Below are 13,192 nucleotides of genomic sequence, written 5' to 3' on the forward strand. Positions count from 1 at the left end.
ATTTTAAACAGCAATTAGGTGGAGCACACCTGTAATCCCAGCACTTTGGGAGGCTGAGCCAGAAGGATCACTGGAGCCCAGGAGTTGGAGGTTGCAGTGAGCTATGATTGTGCCACTGTACTCCAGCCTGGGAAACAGAGTGAGACCCTGTCTCCGAAATCAAACAAACAAACCAACAATTACATTGAACATATGCAGGAAAGAGAAGGTGCAGAACTCACCTGACCAAATTTAGGTATGCCCAGGCAATGACAACCACTCCCAGCTGTCGCATGCACAATTGTAAAAGAGCTTACAATGAGAAAACAAGATACTTAGAACTGATGAAATATGGCAGTTATAATATTAAACCCACATTTAGTGCCCACTCTGTCATGTGCTGTTCCAGACAATCTTGCATGTATTTGCTCTGTTAAATCCTTGTAGCAATCCTATGAGCTAAATATTATCATCCCGTTTTTTAAAGAGGAGGAAAACGAGACAGAGAGGTTAAGCGACTTTCCTGAGGTCACACAGCTAGTAAGTGGGAAGGCAGAATTAGAACTCCAGTAGTCTGGCTCCAAGAGGACTTTTTTGATTATAAAAGTGAATCCCTACCTCGCTCCCTGAAATAACCAAGGTGGGAGGGAAGTGAGAACCAGGGCTAAGGTTTTTTAATAATAAAGAAATGGATTAGGGTGTTGTTTACTGGTGGCTTGAAAGAGGGGGCTGGGACCCTGCACGAGAAGGGGGTGGGCCTGTGTGGAGCAGGGCCAGTGAGGACACCCCCTGCTGGAGCACAGTGACAGTTGTCATGACGTGTGTCTACTGCTCTGAGCTGAGCTACAGATGCTCTCCCTTCTCCCCACAAGGTCGGTGCAAGTGGGTCACACACCAAGATTGTGAGGCTGGTTCTTTGGGGACTGAGAGAGAAGGGACAGGACAGATCCACAGTTGGGGCAAAGCGGGACTGAGCGAAGAGGGCAGCCCCAGGCGGGGCTGGCAGGAGAGGGGCAGAGCCAGCATGTTCCCCAAAAAGCCTCGGCAGAATCAGAGGGTGTGGGATCCACGCAGGGCTGGGCCAGAGCGAGAGCCATGTGAAATACAGGACATCCAGGCAAATTTGAATTTCACATAAACAACCAATGATTTTGTTAGCATAAGCATGTTCCAAGAAATATTTGGGATGTATTTATACAAAAAAAAAAAATCCTTCGTTTTACTGAAGGCTGGAGACAGCTGGGTTACAAGCTACATCCTCACAAGGACTTTTGCAGATGAATCTTATTAGCCCCACTTTACACAGGAGGAAACTGAGGCACAGAGAGACTATAAAAGTTGCTCAAGATGACAGGGCTGGTAAGTGGCGAGGAGGAGCTATGACTATGGGAAGTCAGGCTTTCTCCTAGTGACAGGGTGACTTCGGGTGGTCTGCCAGCTGAGCCCCAGGCAGAGGCAGGGTGGGTCGCAGGTCCAGGCTCCTGGGGAGACACAAAGACAGCTTCCTGCAGTCTCCCTCCTGCCCATGGGGTGGGGCTCAGGCCTGAAGAAGATGGGATCTCACCTAACCTCCCATGGCTCCCCAGTGCCCCCTAGACAAGGCCAGACCTTGGACTTGTGTGTCCCTTTCTATCCCCTTCATCTCTGCGCCCTGATACATGTTGTTCCCTCTCCCTGGAACATTTGTCATCACTATTCTTGTGGTGAACTCTCCCTCCAACTCTCCTCCTGTGGCTTTCAAACCTTTTGAACTGAGACCTGTAGTGATAAATACATTTGATATCCTGACTCATGAACATTCTCTCTCAGACAGACAGATAACTGAAACCAACATTTCACTAACCAGTGCTCCCTAAGTGGGATGTTTTGAATTTTACTCCATTTCACTAAAAAGTAATTCAGGTCACAAGTACTAAATTGATTTGAGGACCCACTAATGGGTTGCCACTCACAGTCTGAAGAACACGGCTCGAGATCACGGCCGAAACATCACTTTCTGCCTGGGAGAGGCTGCGGGTAGTCCCAGGAACACACAGTCCCGGGCCATCCACCCACTGGTCCGTCTTGCCTGCTGTGTTGCTCAGAGACTTGTGATTGTCTGTTCAGGGTCTGGCTTCTCCTGTGGGCTGTGAACTCCTAGGGGACAGGGACTGCATCGGGGTTTGCTCACCATTGCACCCCCAGTGCCTTGCGCGGGGCCCGGCACATTAGAGGTGTTCGACACTTGTCAAGTGGATGAATGAGCCAACTGCCAGCCCTCGTCCCCCAAGCCCACCTGCACCCTGCTGTGCACTCTCTATGTTGCAGCCACAGGGTGGTCCTCAGGAGCCTGATTCTTGGAGGGTGGATGGAGAGAGGGAGTGTGTGCATTTGTGCATTGGTGGGATGAGGTGGGACCAGGAACAAGTTTGCCCACGTTTGACAAGGATTAGAGGGAGTAGGGGGCTAGGGGAAGGGAGAGCTTTCTAATAATCCTGCTTTGTGAAATAATGAGTTCCTAGTTGCTTGGAGGGGTCCAAACAGGATGAGCAAATGCCAGAGAAGCTTGGCAGGAGTTTGTGCACTAGGGGAAAGATTGAACGAGCTGACTAATGGGGTCCCAAATAGCCCTGCAGCAATGGAGGAGCACAGGCTGCAGGCTAATAAAGCCTCCTTACAGGAGGGCAGCTGGGAGCCATTGTGGGCGCTAGCAGGAGGGGAGACCAGGGAGGAGGAGGCTGCGGGAGGGCATATCTCCTTGACTGCTCTGAACTCTCCCTTGACTGCTCTGAATTCCCTTGACTGCTCTGAACTCTGCCTAGTCCCTGGCTTCCTGCCCACTACATCTGGGGGAGGCCAAGCTGGAGGCCCCAGAGCTGATGGTGCCGTGGTGGCCTCGTGGCTGCCTGGGCTTCCATGCACCCAGGGTCTAGGGGTGCATGGAAGCCTTCTCTCTGGGCTGAAGTTCAGGGGAAAGGTATTTGTCGGCTGGCCTAGGAGAGTGGGTGTCTCCACCCTATAGGGAGAGAGAGGAGCTGTGAATGCCAGGCCAGGCCACATCGGGTCATTACCTGCGAAGAGGGTGGTGGTAGTGAGTGACGCCCCATGACCTTGCTCGCAAAGGTCACCTAAACCTGTTTGACTCCCCACTCCGAACAGCTGCAGCCGAACCGCCCTAGCTCCCTGGTGCCTGCCTCCAGCATCCACGGGCTCACGTGCCTGGGTGACCTGCAGGACCTTGTTCAGACTCTGCCCAGGGCCCCTCTGCCTCCCACCCTGCACCACACCCGCTCCTGCCGCTCCTTAATCTCAGCCTCTGACAGCCTCACGCCTCTCCCAAGGCCTGCCTGCCCTTCCTCTCAACTGTGTGGTGAAATGGATACAAATCCCATTGCATGGATTAGGATAGGGAGGCTCAAGGACATTAAGCTGACCAGCACTTCCTCTGACCCTGCCCCACAGCCACATTCCACCTCCATCACAGCATGCACCATGCTCCTGGATGATTTGTTTCAGCTCTGAGGATGGGAGCCATATCTAATTTGTGTTAGTTGTCCCAGCAGACATTCAAAAAAATGTTAGTAGGAAGAACAAAATGTTTGCCCGAGGTCAAAGAGCTAGGGAGCAGCCAAACCATAATTTAAACCCAGATCTTCCTGTATCCCAGCCTGGTGTGGGCACCCTTCACCCTCCTCCAGGAAGCCTTCCCTGACTGAGTCAAGGCAGCTTCCCCTTCCCTACCCCCAGAATCCTGGGGGATTGGGTGTGCTCCTATCTCTGTTGCCCCTGCATTCCCTGAAGGCAGGGACTTGGCATGAGGTCTCAGCCTGGCTCGGATCCCCCCAACTCTGCCCCCAAGAGCCCAGGAGGAGCTCTGTGAATGCAGATGCCCAGGCCTCAGCCATATCAATGATGTCTTCCTGCTTGTGGGCCCACCCACCCCGCCTCATCACCCCTGCTCATTGGGCCATGATTCCACCTGGTACTGGGCCTCCCAGCTTCTCACAAGGGCTGGCCCTGGCCCTGGTATTCTCTCGGGGTGGGTCTAGGTGGGGCACCTAATCCTTTGCTCATTCTGCTGCAATTCAATATCGGCCTCCAATGTGCACGCTCTGCTGCCCTCCTCCCTTCCTCTTCCTGCTTCTACCAGGGGGAAGGGGGACTGTGTCTTCTCCACAGCTCTTCTGAGGGCCCCTTGGGCTGCCCTCGCCCCCAGGCCTGCCCCGGAATGAGCACTGGCCTTGAGATGGAGGGACCACTGTCCCCTCCCAGGGAGCAAGGCTGGGTGACCAGCAGCCTGGGAACTCTGGTTCCCCCTTCTAGGCTGCCCTGCTGTGGAATCCAAAGCCACTCAGGGTCTCTGAGCCTCCGTGTGAACATAAGTAAACGTGCCTGCACATAGTAGGTGTTAAAGAATAAGAGTGAGGCTGCCCCAACGGCTGAGGGTGCTGTGGCTCTGGGAAGTCCTTTACCGTATCTAACCACCCACCTTTTGGCTGCAATGTCGGCTCATTCTCTTTGGTTCTAGTTGATGGATGTCTGCTTTCTTGGGGTTTTAGGGCACTTGAAATAGTTCATTGTATTTATTTATTCATGCAACAGCTATTTATTGGGCACCAACCATGTGCCAAGCACTGGTCTGAACTTTTGAGATATGTCAGGGGTCAAAACTGACAAAGCTCCCTGGCCAGGTAGGGCTGGCGGCACAGAGTAGTCTAACAAGTCTGTAGGGTGGTTTATTAGATGGCCCATTGCAGCCTGTTCTCCTCCACTTTGAACAACCCAAGCAAAAGTAGATGAAATTGCAAATATTGAAAAACAACAATATGTACTCTCAGATGTCATCTTCACCCTGTCTTACCACCACTGTGTGAATTTAAGTAATGCAATTAAAAGTGTGTGCTGTTGCTTAAAAAGTCAAACACAGAGTTAACGTATGACCCCACGATTTTACTCCTAGACTCAAAATCAAATGCTCAAACCGTAAGTTGTACACTCATGTTCATAGCAACATGAGTAGGAAAAAAACAAATGCCCACCAACAGATGACTGGATAAACAAACTGTGCTCGATCCACACGGTGAAATATTACTCAGCCATAACAAGGAATGACGTGCTGATACACAGTACAGCGTTGATGAACCTTGAAAACGTTACAGTAAGTGAAAGAAGCCAGACACAAAAGGCCACATACTGTGTGATTCCTTTTAGACGAAATGTCCAAAATAGGCAAATCCATAGAGACAGACAATAGATGAGTGGTCAGGGCTGGAGGAGGGAGGAATGAGGAGGGAGTGCCTCATGGGCACAGGGTTTGGTATTGGGATGATGAAACTATCCAAAGCAGGTAGTGTTGATGTTTGTAAAACATTGTGAATTTACTAAATGCCACTGAGCTGTATGCTGTGAGAGGGTTGAAATGGTAAGTTTCGTGTTATGTTACTTTATAATTTAAAAAAGTGTGTGCAGTGTGGTCCTTGATCACACTGGGTTTCCTGTCCTGTGTATTGCCCCTGCTTCCCACAGGGCCTTTGCACATGCTGCTCCTGGGGTACAGGACCTGTCTCTCCTCTCTGAGTTGACATATCTTTGCCCTTCAGATTTCAGCTTAACCATCACTTCCTCAGGCAGGACCAAGTCCCTGGTTACATGCTCAGAGTGTAGGGTTGGACCTTGGTGGAGCACTTGTCTTGGTCATAATTGTGACATTTATATGGTGAACGTCTCCCTCACTGAACTGTAAGCTCTGTGTATGCTTTTGTTCCTTGAGCCTAGCTCAGTGCCTGGCACCTTTTAGGTGCTCAGTAAATATTTATTGAGTGCATAAATTAATAAATGTCCCTAAGGGAATTGCAACAGAGTCACTACTCCCACCAGTCCCATCCCAAACATTTCCCCATCACTGCTGCCATCGAGCCCTCATAACTGCACTGACCAACCCCACCGACAGGCCGACGGAGGCCGAGATGGCCATGGGAGGAGCAGTGGACTCACAGGCGGGGGGGAGGCAAGACAAAGTCGAAGGGTGAAGTCCGGATGGATGACAGGTGTTAGGATGGGAGACATCAAGTGTCAAGAGGAGCAGTTGTCCGAGTTGGAATCGGGAATGTGAGTCACACCCATGCTGCACGGTGGGCTCTCCAGGAAATGCTTGTTGAGTGAATGCATGAGCGGATGACGTGCCAGAACTTGCAGGCTAAGTGCCTGGCCCACAGCAGAAGCAGAACAGTGGATTCTGGGCATATTGAAGAGGAGCCTTCAGGGGGCTCGAGCCTGGGGGGAGGGGGAGCACAGAATGACTCCAGGTGTGCAGCTGGGCCCTGCAGCCCTCTGCTGAGCTGGGGAGCACTGCAGGAGGAGCAGGCTGGGGAGAAATGGTAGGACAAGCTCTGGATGTTCTGGTGTCGAGGTGCTTCTGGGACAGGCCAGAGAAGGCTCCGGGGAGCTGCAGAGGCCAGAAGGCGGTGGGTGGGAAGGAAGGGGAGGGAGGCAGAAGGGGAGGCTGGGGGTTCCTGTGATTACGGGTGGGCTGAGGAAGGCAAGGGTGGAGAGGGAGGCAAGAGGAGGATAACAGATGGCGCCCAGGGAGGAGGGAGGAGCTGGGCTGCACACCACAGGCTCGGCCCAGCCAGGAGGAGGAGGGCCGTGCTCCAGGAGGAAGGAGGGGAAGCAGGCATGTGTGATGCTGAGATTTGTAAAGGGGGCGGCAGGCGGCTGCGGGAATTCCCATCTTGGGCTTGTGCCTTCTTTGTGGATGAGGAGGAGGGTCAGCTGCTGGGAGTGGGACTGGGGTCGGGGCCAGAGGGACGAAGAGGGGTGCTTGCAATAGCTGCAGTGGAGGACCGAGAGGGCGGGCAGGGGTCGCGGGGACAGCCTGTTTGAGGACAGATGCCAGGACCTGCAGGCGGCTCGCTGTTTTCCAGGGGTACACGGCCCAGGCTGCAGCCATCCCTCGGCCTGGGGGTGCCGGTGGGTGTGATGGCAACTGGGCCGGGGTGGCTGAGGGGAAGGCAGTGAAAGGGGTGAAGGCCGAGTTGGGGGAGAAGTTGGGGGCCCTGGAAGCCCAGGTGAGGCAGACTCCGGGAATGAGGAAGCAGAGGCAGAGGGATGTGGCCGGAGAGCGGAGGGTTTAATCTGAGCTTTGAGATGTGCAGGTGTTTTAGGAAAGACGAGCTCCAGGATGCGGCAGGGGGAGGACCTGACTGAGATGGGGCAGGGGCGGCCTCTGGAGCTGAGAAGGCGAAGCAGCAGAGCGGAGCTGGGCTCGAGGCGGCCAGGAGGTAGAGGGGGGTTTGAGGACGATGCTGAGGCTGCCCAAGGACTGTGCAGAGTGTGGAGGGACAGAGGGAAGAGGACGCAGAGAGAGGAAGGAGAGCAGGGAAAGGCTAGATGGCCACACGCGCCCACGCCTTGGACGGTGTAGCTGGACACAAGCTTTCCAGAACAATCCCTTCAGCAGGCCCCGGTGCCTGGGGACACAGGCCTCTCAGAAGGGGTTGGCCACAGCGGGGTTGTGTTTCTGAGGAATCCAGCCCTGGTCTCTGGCCCCAGGGATGCTCTTTTCATTCAGGCCTTCAGCATCTCTTGCTAAGATCCCCAGAGCAGCCAACCCATCCGTCCCCTGATCGCTGGGCCCTCTCGCCAGGCTGGTCTGTTCCCCAGGCTGCAGCCAGAGTAAGGGCAGCACCCCAGCCTCCCTCAGATAAACCCCAGCCCCCTGGTCTCTCAGCCTGCTCTGCACACAGGCCACACCGGGATTCCTCCACCTCCCCTGCTGTCCCTGCACCCTCTCACCTCCAGGCTGTGCACAGGTGGCTGCTACTTCCTGAAAGGCCTTCTCCACCCTCCTGGCTGGCTCCCGGCCCCCACCTACTCTTACTCCGGGAAGCCTTCCCTGATGAACCAAGACTGCCCCTCCCGAGTGTTCCTAGAGTACTCTTGGCTTCCTTATCACAGAGGTGTCACAGCACTGTGATCCTCTCCGCCCTGGCTGCCTTCCCACCGTGGGTACAGAGCTGGGTCTTGGGTCTCCAATGCCTGGCCCACGTAGATGCTCAATAAAAATGTGTTGAATGGGCCAGGCACGGTGGCTCACGCCTATAATCCCAGCACTTTGGGAGGCCCAGGCAGGAGGATCGCTTGAGGTCCGCAGTTTGAGGTTGCAGTGAGCTATGGTCACACCGCTGTACTCTAGCCTAGGTGACAGAGCGAGACCCTGCCTGCCCCAACACATTGAACAAAAAATGTGTTGAATATGGGGGCGCATGGGCAATATATATAACCTGAACTTTTGTACTCCCATAATGAGCTGAATAAATAAATAAATAAATAAATTTGGGTTATTCTCTGGAAAAAAAAATGTGTTGAGTGAATAGGCTCGTTTGTTTGAACTGGGCTGGGCTGAGCTGGGGGGCGGGGGGGGGGGGCGGTGTCTATTTAGTTCAGAGGAACAGTGTCTTGTTCCTTTTCTTCAATGATCTTCCTGGACAGTTGCTCTGGGGCAGAAAGACAAAGTGTCAGGGAGGGATCAGAATTCCCTGGAGGGCTTTTGGCAATATGACTGTCACCTCCCTGGAAGCCACACTGTCTCAAGTAGGGGTGGGAGTGTGGAGGGGGCACACACTCTGAGAAAGCTCCCTGGGTGACACTGACCCTGCCCTCCCCACAGGCCCCCAGCGGGCTCCCACTCTTGGAGGCTGAGCTCCTGGCTGCCCTTGTGATAACAGCCATCCTGGGATGCAGACCAAGGACTCCCGGACTCTGAAGCCCCTGCACCTCACCACCCCGCCGCGCCGTCCACTCTGCCCACCACGAACCCCACTGCCGCCCCCTGCATGAGTCAGACCACCACTACCCACATTGCAGGTGTCCCACCACCATCACCCTCCTCACAGGCCTTTTACTCCTCGGCCACCAGGGCCACACACGGTCAGAAACTGCTCCTGCTGAAGCCCACCCCCTCTCCCCCCAGGGGGCTGGCCAGTCATGCTTTCACATCCACCAGCCATGCTGCTGCCCGAGGGGAGGCTGTGCCCTGGGGGCTCTTGTCCTCGGGATTCATCTTTGTCCCAGAGATCAGTGTCAATATCCATGCTCATGGCCGCTCTTTTTTTTTTTTTTTTTTTTTGAGACAGAGTCTTGCTCTGTTGCCCTGGCTAGAGTGAGTGCCGTGGCGTCAGCCTAGCTCACAGCAACCTCAAACTCCTGGGCTCAAGCGATCCTACTGCCTCAGCCTCCCGAGTAGCTGGGACTACAGGTATGTACCACCATGCCCTGCTAATTTTTTTTCTATGTATTTTTAGTTGTCCAGATCATTTCTTTCTATTTTTAGCAGAGACGGGGTCTCGCTCTTGCTCAGGCTGGTCTCGAACTCCTGAGCTCAAACGATCTACCTGCCTCAGCCTCCCAGAGTGCTAGGATTACAGGCGTGAACCACCACGCCCGACCTATGGCTGCTCTTGATGGCTTCAGGACCATAGAATGTGTGTGTGTGTGTGTGTGTGTGTGTGTGTGTTTCTGAGAAAGGGTCCATACCTGTCACCAGGTTCTCCCAGGAACGTCGTGGGCATGTGCCCACTTCACCCCTCAGAGAACTCCTACTTATCCATCCAAACACAATTCCCACAATTCCGACGTAGCTGACTTAGATACTTTCCCACCCCTCCCCACACCCCGGCACAGCCTTTCTCAAGCGCTTTATCTTTACTGTGCTGGGGTTTCCATCATCAGCCTGTCTCTGCTAGAATGTCAGCTCCCTGAGGGCAGGGCACAACCACTCACCCTATTTTCTAGAGCTGCACTGGCCCGTAGCATGTGCTCAAAACCTGTTTTCTATAACCAAACCATCTGTCCCGTCTGTCACATTGTTCCAGAAATTGATCCTCTTTCAAGAAGCCCACCCCGATGGGTGAGCAGGCAAGCATTTCTTCAGCCTAAGGTAACAGCCTGGGAGCTTCACCCCTCAATCCCCTTCCCACCTCCCTGTGTGAAGGCCCCTCGCTGTGCCTTGAAGCAGGGAAAATGGCCCAGATACTGGACTGACATCCGGTTATCTGCCCCAGGCACATCTGAATATCCAGCCAAGCCTTCTGGGTGTTTTGATATCAAGTTCCAAAGTCTCAGCTGGGCCAGGTGGCTCCTACCTGTAATCCTAGCACTCTGGGGGGCCGAGGCGGGCAGATTGCTTGAGCTCAGGAGTTGGAGACCAGCCTGAGCAAGAGCGAGACCCCATCTCTACTATTTAAAAAAAAAAACCAAAACCACAAGTTCCAAAGTCTCAGCAGGCTCATTGCATACCACCCCTAACCCCAGACCAGCTGCATCCCTCTCCCATCCCACCCCATCACCCTAGGGAATTTCTGGCCACTTCATTCCTCCAGAGGTGATCACTGAGGTCCCCTGCACACCTCATACCTCCCGGAATACTGCATGGGGACTGTCCAAGCTGCATTGCCCTCTCCTTCCACATCCATGTGTGAGTTCCCTTTTCCAAGAAGCTCTCCTTGACCAAGTCCTTCTCCTCCCCTGAGCTGTCCCCCTCCCTGCCCGTGGCTCTAGACCAATTCTGACTTATTCTGAATGTGGTGCTGGCTCCCCGTCAGGGGTACAATTCCTGTCCTTAAGCAGACTTCACCCCATCCTAGGATCATGGACAGAAATGGGGATGGGCTAGAAAGCAGAGAGCTCTTGGGGTGCACCAAAGGGAGTGAGGTCTGGAGCTGAGCTCTGGGCAGCCAGGACTGCAGGAGGAGCCTGTCCCTGGGGGCCAGGCCACGTTCCTGAAGAGCCCCCTGAGGTTCTGTCTCTGGATGTGGAGTTGCCTGGAGCTGTAGGGAGCAATTATCACAGCGTTCTGGGAACTAAATTTCCATCAGAATTTTCCAAATAGTCCCCTGAAGCAACATGGGATAGCCCCGGGCCCTGGGGACTCCAGCACTAGGCTGGGCAGGGGGCCTGCTGGGGTACAGGGCACTGGGTGGGGGGAGGCTGAGGTCAGAGGAGGGAGTCCACACCCCACAACTCTGAAGCCAATTCCAGGGAGAGCCGGGGAACCCCCAGACCCTTGGCTTATCAGAGCTGGAAGCAAAGTGAGTGATTGTCTCATCTATGGTTCCTGGACCCCGCTGCACAAAGGCTGGGATGAGTGTTTTCAAACTATTCTCTGTATTTCATGGGGTCCACCAGGCTTTGAGTATTTCCCTGACATGAGGCTGCAGTCAAGTAACTCAGCCACAATGAGCCTGTGCTTTTGGCTGGAATCTATCAACCCCGGGGTGGCACTGCTTGCTGTCTGCTGCAGATCTGCGCCTGCTTCATATGTCTTCCAGTGAACAAGAGATGGGGAAGCAAATTAATCATTGCCTACATGCAGTCTGCCCAGTCAGCGACATTTTTCAAAGCATGACGTCCATGGCAGCAGTGGGGGTGGGGATAGGTAACAGCAGGTGCCTTTGGTGGTGAAAAAGTAGGAAATTATTATCCACCCCAACCCTTCAGAGGATGCAACAGAGGTCCAGAGAGGGAAAGAGATTTTCTCAAAGTTGCACAGCAAACTGTGGGTAGATATCAAATTTGAACACAAGTCCTGGACTCCTGGACCACAGCACTTTCCACCAGGCTGCCTGTCCTCTCCACCCTCCCGGGGGCCACACACACACACACACACACACACAGGATTAACTCCATTTTACATTTGTAGGTCCCTAGTCCTCATGAGAGCCAGTCTTTCAAACACCCTCTCATCTTCCCTCTTCAGAGTCTTTGACCAACCTATTTGTTCAAGAGTAAGTGCCAAGAGAGTCCATACTGTACGATTCCATTTCTATAGAGTACAAACCCAGGTGAAACTGATCTCCGCTGTTACAAGCCAGGACAGTGGTTACCCCTGGGGGAGGTGGTGACTGGAAGGGGAACAAGAGTCTGGGGTGCTGGCCATGCCCTGCTTCTCGATCTGGGTTCTGGTTACACAGGTATGTTCAGTCGGTGAAAATGCGTCAGGTTGCACTCTAATGCCAGGTGCATTTTAGTGTATGTTTGTATACTTCAAGTGAGAATTTTTAAAATTGAAGTGATCAAGAAATACTTGTCTTCTTTTAAGAAGAAAGCTCATGAGGACTGTTACTAGGCAATGCATTAAACATCGGACACAGTTACACCACGGTCAGCCGTCCGCAGTGCTATGCAGGCCCTCCCTGCCCCCACAGCTCGGCCGATCAGCCGGAGGCCCCAGCAGGGGCAGGTGGAAAATTCTGTATCTTGCAACACCCAAGCTTCATCAGGGTCAGTAACCTCTGGCTCAGTTCACGCAGAGCCTCCTGGGACTTGAGCCACAGGTGCAGTGAGTAAGGACCCTGCGGGGGAATGACCAGCCTGGTGACCAGGAGAGGGGCTGTGCCAATGGTAAGGCAGCCTGGGGGCAGCAGACTTTAAATGCCCTCCTGAAGAAAGGAAAGCTGCAACCCGGGGCCTGGGGGGCCTTTGAGCTTGGGCTGACTCCGGTGGACACAGTAACATCTTTCAGGCAGTTTCTGACCGGCCCAGTGCTTGGGAGAAGAGTGCACTTGAGCTAATGAGTGTGTATTGGTACAAGCATGTGCCTGTGAACATGCCTTTGCTCTGCCCTTTCCTTCTGCCTGCAAACCCCTTGCCCACTGTCCCAAACCCTCCAGCCCTTGTCTCTACCTGGCCAAATCCTAGGCGTGCTGCAAGCTGGGTTCAAATGTGTGATGTGGCTCGACACCTCCCTGCCCCCGGGCAGAGCAAATCCTTCCTTCCCCCTTGGACCCACCATGCGACCTGGCACCCGCCCCACTGACTCAAAAGAGCCGTGTGTCCTGTCCCCACTTCTGGACTGTGCACTCCTCGAAGGCAGGGGCTTTGCAGCCCCAGCCCTCCACTCGGGATTGTTTAAGGGACGAATAAGTATGTAAAGCTCTGGGAGCATATATTAGAACTGAATAGGTCTAATCCCTCTAAACAAAGAAAATCATTAGAAGATTAATTAAGAGCTCTGCTTGGAGAGCTAATTCAAAGGCTAATAATCTTTTAGTTTCAGTAAGATCCAATGCTTTGATAAGACCTGTCATCGCCTTACCGTATTGATTGAGGCGGGGCCCTGGCTGTGGAATGCCTGAGTATGCACTTCACACATAATACCTCAAGTAATTTGGGGAACATTTTTCTCTTATTGACAAGCATTATAATGACTATAATAAACTAAGTAAACCTCCAGTGA

The sequence above is a fragment of the Lemur catta genome, chromosome 6 (genome assembly GCF_020740605.2).
Source record: "Lemur catta isolate mLemCat1 chromosome 6, mLemCat1.pri, whole genome shotgun sequence".
NCBI classification, from domain to species: Eukaryota; Metazoa; Chordata; class Mammalia; order Primates; family Lemuridae; genus Lemur; species Lemur catta.